General features: G+C 38.2%; 1 protein-coding gene across 11 annotated transcripts in view; it reads left to right on the top strand.

Annotated features, from left to right (window-relative positions):
• Positions 1 to 3,429: 3,429 nt before the first annotated feature.
• INPP1 (inositol polyphosphate-1-phosphatase) overlaps positions 3,430 to 13,000 on the top strand; it is a 30,512-nt gene continuing 20,941 nt past the window's right edge. For 2 of the 11 annotated variants that reach the window (XM_008516523.2, XM_070581669.1), the window contains exon 1: positions 3,592 to 3,844. The gene's annotated coding sequence lies outside the window, so the exon portion shown is untranslated. Of the gene's footprint in view, positions 3,845 to 10,137; positions 10,690 to 13,000 lie in introns of those variants that run through there. The other 9 variants (XM_008516525.2, XM_070581667.1, XM_008516522.2 and 6 more) reach the window with 9 other exon arrangements.

The following is a 13,000-nucleotide window of genomic DNA, read 5'->3' on the forward strand; positions in this document are numbered from 1 at the left end:
CCCTCTCTCTTTGGCTACATGGAATCTCATGCAGACTTGTGGGATGTCTGCTTTTCTCTTGGTGCTTTGTCAAGTCATTGAGGGCCTATTATGATCCAGGTGCTGTGTTAGGTGTTGGGCCCTGCAGCCTTGGAGGTTACATGATGCTACAGAAGCAAATATTAGGACCACCTGTCATAGTCTAGGAACCAGAGAAGTCTTCTCAGAGGAAGCGACTGTTTTAGATATAGAAAAACTCTGCACAGATGGAACAAAACATGGGACCCCAGCATTCTGATAGTAGCACTGGAAACATAGGGTGGAATCAGGAAACAAAGGGCCTGTGAAGCCACCTTTAAGGGTATTTAAGCAGAAATATGACATAATCAGATTTTTAAAATTCTATCAGTATCACTCTGAAGCATGGCCAGTGGATCAGAGAAAACACGTCTGGCTTCCCGTACCCTTTCCTGTATCTTTTTTGTGCCTTCATACTAACTTCACTTTTAAGAGATTTTGACTTGCCTTGGCTTGTCTGATTCCAAGTCTACCTCATGATATCATCTCACAATATGACTTTTAAATAGTTATCTGTTTACTTATTCATTTTGCTTTTATAACACTTGCCAACAAGCCAATCTGTTTCTTATTTTCTGAACTCAGCACAGCAATCTGATTAGCCTAATTTAACTTTTTCGATCTATGAATGCGTCACCTTGAATCAAGAGGCCATGGGGTTTAATCATCTGTTTGGATACTGGAGACGTTTATGGGTTCCAGGATTATGTGGGTTTGGCAGGCAATGATGGCTTATTTCTCAGATCATCAACCAGTATCCATGCCCAGGGTATTGATTCAAATAGCAGCTGATATAGATAGTAGCATTAATAAAATAGGAAATTTTAAAAATAAAGATGGTTTCTGATAGAAAAAAAAGTTTGTATATATGCACAGAAACATTCTAGAAGAATACCTACTGAAAATATTAATCGTGGTTATCCTTGGATGGTGGTGGAAATAAGGGTGATTCGCTACTTCTCTATAATTATTTATATTTTCTATTGCTTATCTTGAGAACAGATAGTTGTCTTCTAACAAAAATAAAAGTGATTTTTAAGGAAATACAAAACATTAAACAAAACCGACTGTCTTTTTCTTTGGGAATAGGTAATTCCCAAAATACATTTTGCACAAGTTTTTTCTTTAGTACATTGAGTTGTCACCAGGTGGTGCATATATTGCATCAAAGAAGATTGAAAGGCTTATGTTTTTCCCTAAGGTAGTCTCTCCAAACCAGATTTCTTAGAAAAAAGCTTTAATACATTGCTTAATTTTGATATTGCATGCCAAATTGTATCCCTAATAATTAAAAAAATACATAACACAGACACAACATAAGAAATAACACTGATATTATAAAAACTTTGCACTGTATTTTCAAAGAACATAAACCTTGGTACATAGTAATAGTGCAATATCTATTTGTGTATTTCTAACAATTGGAATATTTCTGATATGCAATGTCAAATTATCTTCATTATTTTAAAATATGCATATTATGTAAATACAGTCTTGAGGATCTCAGTTTAGCAATAAGTATTTAAAATTGCCACTAAAACATCCCCAAATGAGTAGATTGACCTGTCCTACCAAATTTGGTGAGTTGAATTGCAAATTCTGTGATGTTAGCAAGTCCCACAGGGAACTGTAATCAGGAAGATCTTTTGTAATAATTATGGCCGTTAAACTCTTCTGGGTTTCCCTACAATTGTTCTTATGTATGCACACATAGCAATGATAATATGTAATTAGATTAAAATTTGTTTTAAAGTATGCATATACTTTCCCCTGATGAACATTAGATTCCCTACTATTTGATATTTCTTTTGGAGAAAAGAAATAAAATCAAATGAGTGTCAAGATAGTATGCGTTTTCACTCTTATGGGAAAACTTCGAGTTCTTTCCAGAGTCACTTTTATATTGTTCTGGTGTGTGGTTGGTGAGACCTTCTACTATTCATGTCATATTCACTGTCCCAATGGAAGATAAAGAAAGAACTAAGGAAAGAGAAAATTTTCATGTCATATTATTAGAGGTAAAATCAATTGAAACTTGTATAATTTCTGCCTATTTTTAGGAGCACCAGAGTCACTTAGAGCAAAAAGGTAGAGGAAGGCAATGTTTGGTATATCTTTTTAAAATTCAAAGTGGATGAGGTAGGAAATAAATTGCAGCTGATGAGAGATTTATGGTAAACGGTATGTCAAAGATTTCTTTTTTTCAAGTTTTAAGTTTTGACTTCAACAGCAACAACAACAACAAATTAGAGATAGCTGCTTCTGTACACTGATCTCCTCAATGTACTCATTTATCAGTACATTGTTGTTCTGGAGTATGTTAAGGTCAAAACCTCCATACTCACCCAGAAAACAAGATTATCTAAAGGGATGGAGAGCGGGAGACCAAAAATGGCACTGGAGAAGTGAATGGTGACTGGGAATTTCCTTTCTTTTCCTCATCTTGACATCAAGCCATGGTCTGCACCTTTCATTTAACTCCTTGGTCCTCACAGAAGCATCTGCTGAACCGCATTTGCTGCTATTTCCAAGATAAAATTTAACTGTATACGTCAGGTAATATATTTAATTTTTCTTGTGGGAAAAGAGGGGAAAAAATGAGCTGAAGAAAGAAACTATGTGAAGTAAGTACAAAAAAAACCCCCAAACAAACCAGGAGACACGTGTATGTTCTAATTTTCCATTGTTTTCTTTCCATTTATAACATTTCATTTGGGGAAACTTGAGACTAATCACAATAAGCAAACATTTCAGTGTCAGAATATCCTATAAAAAAACTTGTGAAAAGCATTTAGGATCAAAGATTCATTATGTGTAAAGGCATTTTGAAAGCTAAAATTATTTTTTTGTTGTAAGGTATTAGGAGTAATAGTACAGTCCCATATGCTTAAATACATTTAATATGTCTCCAAATATTACCTAAATGATGAGGCACTTTATATATCACAAAGGAAATTACTTAACAAATTAAAAACACAGTATAATCAGCACAAGCGAGATCTACTTCTTGTCTCCTCTTGCCTTCCCAGTCTCTTGTTGGCTTAAGTTTTTGCCAGAATGATTTGGTAATATGAGGTGTGGAGGCAATACAATGGGTGTGGTTTAGGAAAAGAATTTGATTCCGTGTATTGGACATTTCAAAGAAGCCTTGTAAAGTTCTATTTTTGAATGCGTAAGAAATTAAAAGATTTTTAATACACTATACCCTACGAAATTAATTTCATGTTCATATTTGCCAAATAAGATCCCAAAAGTAGAATATAGAAATTGTTAACAGTTCTAAAAATAAAACTAGGCAAACTTATTCCAAAGCCAAATACACAAAAAGAATAAACAATCATGACGTAAATATTCAAGAAAACAAAGTGTACCATAAAATGTTCTTACAAACTAGAGTATCAGGGAGGATTCAACAATTAGTTGAATTTAGGGTCTTCCATGGATAGCCAAAGTAAACAGGAAAATATTCAGGAAAGTTTAAGAATTGAAGGAAATGAGTCATTGATAATATGTGTGCTCCAGAGGATAACCTTTGTACTGCACAGCAAAGAACTCGACACCTAATCAGCAGAGGCTGGGCTGGGCCGTTTACTAAGGAATGTTCAGATGAAGTGCAGGGAAAAGCAATCCAGCGTCCCCCCTCCGAACTTTTTGCTCTCCAATTTCCAGCCTTTAATTCCCTTCAGACAGAGGGGAACTCAGATCCTAAGAATCCATACACTTCAAGCCTTTGGCATTTACTATATTTTACATCTGGGAATTCAGTAAGCAACACTTCTGTGGAAAGGTAAGTGAGAAAAAGATAATTCCCATTTTATGAAGTTTAATGTATATACACTGCGTGTGTGTGTGTGTGTGTGTAGTGTGATAGAATAAAGATAAATACTCAGACCCAGTGAAACCTTCTTAGAGAAAAGCCTGTATTTCCGTACATCGAGAAGTGACTATAAATATACCTGCATGACTTGTTCTAGAAACGTACCCTTTGCTTTTGATATCTCAGCTACTTGTAGTCCTCACTACTACATTCAACTCCTCTTAGTTTATATAGTTTAGTAAACTTGTACTGGTAACTTAAGAAAAACTCAGAGTTTTAAATATTTTATCATAAATGTTAAGGATTCCTTCCTCAAATCCTTTTAAGAAATCAGAGCTATGCTTAGTTTTCATGAGAGCTATTCAGTCTTTTCTAAGGCAAGTATAAATGATTTATATTAAGTTAATGATTTAAAGGAACACAAATATAAGATTGCGCAATGTGGTGCTGGGAATAAGTTATAACTAAATCAATTCAAATGTAGTCCTTGTTTGGGTAACCCACATTTTTCTGTATTTGTTAACTGTCTAATAGCCTACAGTCAAATCATTTATTATATATCCCTAACAGAAGAGATGTAGGTGGCAAATGCTGCAAAACTCATTGTAACCCAGTGAACTACAGTTAAAACCAATTTTAAGTTTCTAGCAGCTGATTTCAAGTTATGAGTTACGGCAGCAGCAGCTGTGAAATGTTGATCTATGTAACAACAATTGGTGACATCAGTGCTGGTTTTGATGCGACCGAGTAAAGGAAATGACTCAGTCTAGAAAGACTGTGAGAGCTGCCTGCTGACACTGCTACTATTGATCCTTACTCTAGAGGCCTTAGCTAATGTGTCATTAAAAATAATATTTCAAAGGAATATTTAATAGCATGGTAAAATACTCATATATGATTAAACGACAGTTTACAAAACAATATGTTTAGTAATATTTGTAAAAATAACACACACTTTCACACAGAGAAGATGGAAGTTATACTCCAAAGCGTTAACAGTTATAGTATTGGGGTGGGTTTTGCTTCCTTCTTTATATTTTTCCCATCTTTTCAAAGTTTCCACAAACTTTTCTTCATAGAGCATTACTTTTATAACCAGGAAAAAGTCCATTAAACATAGTCAATAAATTTTATCTGAAAGCATAAATATTAAGAACATTTTGAAAAAGTGAATTTTGATGGAGAGTTACCCTATTGCTATTAAAAAGCTATGACATTGGCACAGTAATCCAAAGGAGGATAAATGAAAGAAAATAGAGGACCCAAAAATATGGCCTTAGTGCATAAACGAACTTAGCGCATGATACATGGGTCATCACAGATTAGTAGGAAAAGGATGTTTGTTCAGTAATGATGTCAGAAAAATTGGCTAGATATTTGGGGAGGAAATCAAGTTAGAGCTTCTCAAAATAACTTCCAGATTATTGAAGACTTAAACCTTAAGAATCAGATAGTAAAAATATTAGGAGATATATAAGTGAATATTGATCTGACCTTTGCTTTAAAAAGAATTTTCTAGACATAGAAACAAAGATCCATAGATTTAACAACATAAAAATTTTTAAATTTTGTAGATAATAAAAACCCTTCAATAAAATTAAAAGATAAACTAAGAAAATTATCCATAATAAATGTGACAAAGTGTCGCCATACTTACTATATTGTTAACTGAATTAAATAAGATAAATAATAAGACTACAATATTGCTAGTCTGTGAGCTCCGTGAGGGCAGAGGCATAACTGTATTGTTTACCTTTTATATCCGTTAACATAATGCCCAGATGCAATACAGGGAATTAATAGGTATTGAATGAATAGAGAAATGGTCAAACGTGAAAAGGAGGCTAAAAAGGGGGGAAGGAAGAGGGGAAAAGGAAATATAAATGGCGAATAGACATGGAAAAAAATTCTCCCATTAATAATAAAAATGTAGCTAAAACTTTGATGAGAAATTAGGAGAGGTTTTTTATTTGTGTGTATTTGATAATAGATGTGGTAATGAGATAGGCAACGTCATTCACAGTGAGGAGTGTTTTGGCAAAGTTACATTATTGACCGTGTAATTCTAGCAATCTAACCTAAAGAAATACAATAGACCCCTGATATTTATGAAGGACATATCTTCTTGACTCTTGGACTCTCCTAATCTGTGTTTTCAAACTGTGTTCCAAGGAGCCTTGGGATTCTGCAGGGTGTCCCAAAGTCTGCCTCAAAGATGAGGAAGAAGTTTCCCCTAACTCTGCATGTGACGTTTACCTCATTTATATGTCGACTTGATATAAGAATATTTTCTTAAAGATTCCACTGAAAACATCAATATTTGAACACTACCATACTGTAGTATATGATTTCTTCAATAAAATGCAATGGAGTGTTACTTCTCAAAAACTACTGGAGAACAATAATGAGTGTTACATTCCCAAAAACTAGCCTCACAGTTATTAATTCAAATTCCCACTTCAGGAAACTTGTAAATCATTCTATAATTATCTTGCGAATAGTCAAAAGTTCCGATGTAAAATCTGAGAATACCCAGGGCCTGTTGCATAAGAAATAAAAGACTCGTGTTCTATGATGTTCACCAGCGTTCTTTAATATATCAGTGTGTCCTAGCAGGAACCAACTTCCACAGATGTTTCAACAAAAGAGATTTTATTGAAGGGACTATTTACAGAAGTTTGGGGTTAGGTTTTGCATCGGGTGAAGGGAAACAACATGACATGGAGATGACAAGAGACGTGGAGGTACCCAGGCTCTTGCAAAAGTACGAAGTTGTTACCTCTGCTAGGACTGAAAGGATACAGGGAGGAGATGAAGTTAGCAGAGCAGTCGGGGGGAAGCTGCCTCGCAGGAGCCAAAATCAGGAGGTCTAAATCAGGAAAAGAGGCGGGAAGAAATACCCCAACCTTTTTCTTTTCCACTGTCCAACCTATTGTTGGTGTCACCCATTGGTCAATCCTACCTGGAAGCCAGATGGCAAGAGAGCCCAGAGGGAATAGTGTAGGAAAGTTTTACCTTCTGAAACACAGAGTTTGCTAGGGAAGGGTGGAAAAAGGATCTGGCAGAGAGCAAGTAGAAAATAACCAGCATACTTATAATAGTGAAATACTGGGAACCCTGATGTCCAATAATAGAAAAATCCTTAACTAAATGATGATATCAACCATTCTCCAATTAAGTAAATAATGGTACTCAAAAGACCATTATGTATTCAGGGAGCACAGAAGAGAGAGCCACCAACTCCATCAGGGGAGTGGATTCCCGGAAGATTTTCTTACATTGACGACTAAGGTGCTTTGTTGTTGCCCAGGAAGTTTCTTGTATCTTTGCTTATTACAGAAACAATACATATTCACTATAGGAAACACACACACACAACAAAAAACCAAGTATCTACAATCACACCCCCACCCCAAGACCACCATCAACATCTTAGAGTGTTATATCTTTCCAGATCTTTTTCTAAGCAGATATACACATGATTACGTTGTATTGGGGATAACATAGATATCTTTTTGTAAACTGTATTTTTCCACTTAATAAATCATGAATACTGTCTCATGCAATAAATATTCTGCAACTTTTAAAAATTTTTTACAAACTTGTTTCCTCATATTTGGTTGTAATTAATTTCTATCCTCAGACATTTAGTTTGCTTTCTCTTTTAGCTATTACCAAATGCACTGTGATGAACTTTCTCGTAGTCTACTCTTTACCCACATTACTGCCCTCAGGCCAATTTCAGGCCACAACCTGTTTTTCAACAGCCCTCAAGTTAATAGCTTTCATATTTTTTAAGGGTTAAAAAAATCACACATACAAAGAAGAAAAGCAACAGAGACATGAGGCCTGCAAAGCCTAAAGTATTTACCATCTGGGCTTTTATAGAAAACATTTGTCAATCCCTGTATTATGAATTCCCAGAAAGGTAACTTTTGAGTCAACGGGTGTGAACATTTTTGAGGCTTTTACTGCATTCTGCCAAACTGCCCTCCAGAAACATTGAAGCAATTTATGCCCTTCTTGGTACTGAGTCTGGTCATTCGCCATGCATCCTGTCTCAAGGGTGGCTGGCCCAAATCACTACCTTTGAGTATTCTTTTATTCTCAGTCAACTTGATGGTGCATTATTGTTTTAAGTTTTCACTTCCCTTAAAAATATGTTTGGCCATTTACATTTTTCTTTCATGACTTAGCTAATTTACATTCTTGCCCATTTTTTTTTAACAGGATATTTATATTTTCTTTGTACGACCTCTTTATTAAATAAGGATTTTACTCTCATCTTTCGTATATATTGCCAATTTTTAAATAATTTTTACGTGTCTTTTAATTTTATTCTGTGGGTCTTTTTGATAAAAGAAGTTAAAAATTCTGTAGTCAACTCTGTCACTTTTTCTTTGTAATTTTGCCCTTTGTTCCAAGCTTACTTTGAGATTAAAAGCAATTCACTTATATTTTCTCCTTGCACTTTGAAGACTTAAAAAATTTAAATCTTTTAATCCTGCTCCAATTTAGTGTCTGAGAAAGGTTTTTAAAACATGAATAGGTAATATAATACGAGTCATATTGCTGGATTCAGATTTGGCCTTACCACATAGCACATATTTGAGTAAATTACTTAACCTCTCTAAGTCACAGTTTTATTCTTTATTAAATGGAGATAACAGTAATACCTACCATAGGGCTGATGTAAGAATGAACAGCCATAAAACCCAAAAAGCACTTAGCATAGAGCCACTAGCTATTATTATAGCAGCGAGAGAACACTCCAGGCAAAAGAAATGACCTGTATAAAGGTACAAAGGTATGAAACAAGTTTGTGCATTTAGGAAACTAGACGTGGTGTGGTAAAACGGGGTGTCAAGTGTGAAGGGCATGGTTGACAGATGGGAGGGGAGACCGGCCTTAAAAGCCATGCCCAGGAGCTTGCTCTTGATCTTATCAGAGATCGGCAGCCAATGAAGGCGTTTAAACAAGCAAGAAATCTACTGAGATGTGTGCTGGAGGACTACTTCTGTGATAGCAAAGCGGGAAATGGACCAGGTTCATATCATAGTACAAACTTCACAAAAATGGCAGTCCCCTGCTCCAGACCTCCCCTCCCCAGATTCCTGCTCCCTAGAGGCAAATTCTTCCACCTTCTAACTATTTCTTCTGGTATTTGCCTCTTTACTTCTAAATATCATGTTTAAACTATTTCTTGATTTTTGCCATTATAGATACAATTATGAGACTAATTAATCAACAGTAGCAATGGCATGGACCTAAGAAGCCCTAAGGGGATGGACCTAGAAATGAATCTGGGAGAGAAGCTAGCGTCAAGCAGACTTGCTAGTGAGTGAAAGCAAGGGCATGGGATGAGGTCTGGGCTAGAGCTGTCTCAAGTTAGAAACCACAGAAGCAGGCTGGGAGCAGAAAGATGAGTTCAGTTTGGGAGCTGTAAAGTTTTAAGCACCGTTTCCTAGAGTGTGACAGGTCGAGTATAGCCCCAGGCTTCCGTCTTGGCGGTTCCTCACCGCTCTGAGGACTGAAGTGTTGACTACTTAGGAGGCAGTCTTGGGTGGTTTGGGAAAATGTAGATAAGAAAGCCTGCCAGCTGGAACTTTAAACAGAGCTTCCCAATTTCCTATGGTGGAATGAGTTACAGGTATGTAGATATTAGTCTCCTCCGCCCTCCAGGTGGAAGGGCACAGTGGAAGGGCATGAGCAGCCTCTTCTGTTTTCCCCATTTGGGGCCTTGCAGACATTATCATTTCCTAGGCGTGCCATGAAGTGAGAGGGGACTGAAGTGCTGCTTTAGAAGGCCCGATGCACTTGCAAACAACATTCAGCCTGCAGGGCCAGCTGCCAGGCCTCTCCACGGAAAACTTCATACTGCCCTTTTTTAATTTCAACCCCTCTCCTATCATCACCCATTCCTATCCCCACCCACCTTTCAAAACCACACCGAGTAGCACAGCTTAAAGGGTTGAAGAGAGGAGCTCTCTACCGGTGATGTGCTTCCTGCCAAGGTGGCCCACACCTTGTAAGGAAAGCGCCCGGGCGACACTGCTACGGTTTGAAGAACAACCAGCCCACTTGACATTTCTATTAGAACAATGGAACCCGATTGCCACCAGCAGGAAGTCCATCTTCACAGGTGCCAACGCGTCTGTCAAACCCGTAATCCCCAAAAAAGAGTACGGAAGATCGGAGGAGGAAGGTTCTAAAATCGAATTTGTGGGCGGATACCAGAAAAGAACAAAAACAGTGGATTAGGTGACCCTGGAGCCCTTTTCTTGCTGGCAGTCCCCTCTGAATCATCACGCTCCAATTGTGACGTCGCAGACGCCCGGCTCCGGCAGGCGTGGGACGCCCTCACCCAACCCGGGAGCCTCGAGGCGTCACCGCGCGTCCGCACGCGGCGGTCCCCGGGGAAAAGAGGGGGCGGCGGCCTGGCGGATGCTGAGGTCTCGATCCAGGGCGGAGCGAGGCAGCGCGCCACCCGGCTTCGCCTTCCCCTCCGCTGACCTCCGCCGCGCTCCCCGCCCTCGCCCTCGGCTGAGCCTGCGGCCAGACGCCTGGCGCCCCTCTGCTAGCCGCCCTCGCCCCGCCACCTCCTCCTCCGCGCTTTCCTCCTCCTCCTCCCCCGCCTCTTCCGTTTCTGGAGGGAAAGGCTGCACCCTCTTTCTCGGCTCCGCATCCCTGGCTTAGGTAATACGTTTTCCTCCTTAACGCCCCTCTCGCCCCGGCGCCACTGCCCCCCTCCTCCTCGGATCTGGGTCCCCGGGCTGGGCGAACAGCCTGCACCCCATCGCCTCTGCTGACCGTAGGTGAGTAAATCTGGGCCGGAAGGGCTCGTAGCCTCTCCGCCCGGCCTGTGATGACCTCTGTCCGCTGCAGCGAGGCTGCCACCCGGCCCGGCCCGCCTCGCATCGCTGCTGCAACCAGCCAGGCGGAGGAGCTCGCGGCTCCGGCGGCTCTGGCAGCTCCCTCGGCTCTGCAGAAGTGACCCGAAAGAAATAGAGTAGGAAGAAAGATTAGCAAACAACTTTAAAAAAAAATTCGATCATTAGCCTTTCTAGGTCGTAGAAGCTGGGATCTGACAGTTGTCGGGAGCAATGGCCCAGGTTCAACAGGTAGATGACGTAGCTGTCAAACGCCTCTTGATTTTGCTTTGAGAGATGCTTCTAAGTGTCCATAGCTGCCTGTTGCCGCTAGTGACCTACTGGATGAGCGTGAAATAAACATGACGGGACTATATTTAGAAAAGTCTAGCTCCTTACTTGTAGTTCTCTGCATTTTGAAAGGCGGTCTGGTGAGATCTGCATAGTTAGTTGGTGTGGCCAGAGTAGTAGATGGGAAAAATATTTCACCTGGATTTGGCCGAATCTTGTCTGCTGTTAGACGTAAAGAGCATGAAAGAAAATCCCTAGATTATTTAGTCCATCCATAGAGAATACATAAACGATTAAGGTGTGTATTTTGGAGTTTTCCAGTTTTAAAGCTAATTTTAAGGCGTTGGAGAAGCAGAAGTTTGCCCACTGTGTGAATAGTGTTCACTTTAAGAGAACAAGGGTTAAGGCTGTGTGGACAGACCACTCAAGTGCACCTCACGTGTTGAATAAAACATTTTTTTGGCTTTTTCCCTGTGATTCCTGGCTTTGAAACCAAAGAAATTGATAAGGACCAGCCTTGCTCAGCCTGATAATAGTCTAATGATGAAAATAATCCACTGAAACTGCTATCGACTGATGAACTAGCTAAGGACCTTATTTTTACCTTTTAAAACAGGGAATATAAGGGAAAAAATGAAGGCAATGGAAGAGTTCAGTTTTTCAACACGGATATTTGTTTGCATTCTTATTTAGAACCTACTTTATTTTTAAGCTTTTATGGATTTTTATACTACTCTTGAAGTTCTCAGTCACGAAGAGAATTATGTAAGATGCATAAAGTTACACTTCACTTTTTGCATAGAATAAGCTACCATTTCTTTTCAAGCTTTTGGACTAAACCACCACTTGCTTGGAAAGTGCAGCTTAGACTCATGCCATTTAATGTGAAATATCTTATTACAGATTTAAATTATAGCTATACTTGTGGTCCTGAAAAAAGTGAAAGTATGTCTTATTTGACATATAAGGCTTGTGAAACAAAAGTTATAGTTATTCTATATATATATATACTTCCCCTTTTATTTCTGTCTCTGACAACAATTTGAAAATGTCTTATTCTGTTTCATCTTGTAGATAAATTGCCTAAAAGATAATTATGTTATATAAAGTGATTAATGAAAACAAGTGTCTTCTTCATTTATTAAAGATGAGGATGGTGTATATGAGAACTTTTTCTGGATGTGTGTCCTTAATAAATGTCCTTGTTAAAACATTTTGAATCATGTAATGAAGCTAATAAAATCCTCTATGTTGATGTTTTTGTCTGGTTTGGAGTTTAGAAATAAAAGCAGAATTGACAGCACTTTGCTTCTCATCTCTCCTGATTGATGTAGAATAGTGTTTCCCAAACTGGTCTAATTTTAAAAATCACCTAGAGTGGTGGCCAAGTGTGTAGGGGGTAATAGTTATTTAAAAAGATTTCCAGGTTGCAACTTGGGACTTCATGAATCAGAATTTCTAAGGGAAAGAAGATATTTAAAATAGGTCTAAATGATAAAATTTTAAAAGGGCAAACCAAAACAAACAAAAAAGGCAAGATTGGGAAACACAGGTGAGCACTGTTGCTGGAATGAATAGCTGACGTAACCCGTTAGTAGTCCTGTACATAAAATGTTCTTAAATGGAAGTGATGGTTTTACTAATATGATGACGTCACCCATTTAGGAAACCATTTATTCCTTTTGTAGTCAAACCTTCTGGTGATTGAACATTTTTTCATGTTTCGTCTCTTTTATGTGGTATGCAATGTTAATTCAAATCCTTTAATGTTACAAGAGCATTGTATTAATGAAGTTTTGATGCAGATTACTGTGACTAGTAATCCACAGCAAAATATTGTACCTGACTTGTTACCTCTTTTGTGTTCCTAATTAGGGAAGACAAGCATGCAAATTTTAATAACTTATTTATAGCTTTTATTAAAATGACCCAACTCATTCCTAAAAAGAAAAAAAAAACTTTACTT

This window comes from Equus przewalskii, chromosome 17, assembly GCF_037783145.1.
Source record: "Equus przewalskii isolate Varuska chromosome 17, EquPr2, whole genome shotgun sequence".
Lineage (NCBI taxonomy): Eukaryota > Metazoa > Chordata > Mammalia > Perissodactyla > Equidae > Equus > Equus przewalskii.